Source organism: Gossypium hirsutum, chromosome A06, assembly GCF_007990345.1.
Source record: "Gossypium hirsutum isolate 1008001.06 chromosome A06, Gossypium_hirsutum_v2.1, whole genome shotgun sequence".
Classification (NCBI taxonomy): Eukaryota; Viridiplantae; Streptophyta; class Magnoliopsida; order Malvales; family Malvaceae; genus Gossypium; species Gossypium hirsutum.
The window spans coordinates 88,182,071-88,183,309 of record NC_053429.1 but is presented as its reverse complement, the minus strand read 5'-3'; the positions used below and the strand labels follow the sequence as shown (position 1 = coordinate 88,183,309).

General features: G+C 36.2%; 1 non-coding gene across 1 annotated transcript; it reads right to left on the bottom strand.

The window, feature by feature from the left end:
• Positions 1-401: 401 nt before the first annotated feature.
• Positions 402-505, bottom strand: LOC121230939 (small nucleolar RNA R71). The gene has a single exon (XR_005929011.1). It is a non-coding gene; the product is annotated as a small nucleolar RNA R71 (small nucleolar RNA).
• Positions 506-1,239: the final 734 nt, after the last annotated feature.

Here is a 1,239-nt window from a genome sequence, read left to right as displayed (position 1 = left end):
TCCTCCTATTCGTCGTGTGATAGATGGCCAAGACAGACCTATTTGAAAGCATGTTGTTCCAATTTTGGATGATTTGAATCTAGGAATAGTCAAGCCACAATTACAAACTCAACAATCCAAGCTGAAATCGGTAATGTTTCAAATGTTGCAAATAGTAGGACAATTTAGTGGATTACCTACTAAAGATCCACAACTGCACTTAAGACTTTTTCTTGGAAGTCTATGACTCATTTAGGTAACAGGATGTTCCTAGAGACACCCTACGACTTAAACTGTTTCCATATTCTTTAAGAGATAGTGCGAGAGCATGGCTTAATGTTTTGCTATTTGGAACAGTGGCATCGTGGAATGGTCTTCGCTAGAAGTTTTTTCTATAGTATAATTCCCCCAATATGAATGTTAAGCTCGAAAATGAGATCACATCTTTTCGGCAATTAGAGTAAACATTATATGAAGCTTGAGAATGATTTAAGGAGTTAATTCAGAAATGTCCGATGCATGGATTTCAACATTGAACTCAGATACAGATATTCTATAATGAGTTGAATGCACATACGAGGATGATAGTTGACGCTTTTGCAAATGGTATTTTTTTGGATATATCTTACAATGAAGCATATAAGATCTTGGAACGGATTGCCAACAATGATTATCAATATCCTACCACAAGAGTTTGGACGGGTAAAAAAGCTGTTGGTACCATGAAACTTGATGCAATCACTTTATTGACTGTCTAGGTATCATCTTTAACTAATATGATTAAGACAATGAAGAGATCAACTACAGTTTAGGAGATGAAAACAATCTAGCTAACATGTGTTTATTGTGGTTAAGACCATGTGTTTGATGAATGCCCATCAAATCCAGCATTTGTGTACTAGATGGGTAATTTTAATTGGAATAATAATCCATATTCCAACACTTGTAATCTAGGGTGGAAGAAAAATCCAAACTTTAGTTGGAATAATCACGGTATGGGAAATTTTAACAATGTTGCAAGACAAAATGCCATCAGTGTACCACCTAGTTATAATCAACCTATGTAGAGGCAAAATGTTGTGATCCAGAGTCAAGCTGCATCTCTTTGAGCTCTTGAGAATCAAGTGGGGAAGATAGCAAATGCTTTAAATTCGAGACCACAAGGAGCATTGCGAAGTGATACTGAGAATTCAAAGTCACAAGGGAAGAAGCAGTGCAAAGCTATCATTCTCAAAAGTGGAACTCGTTGAATGACGTTTT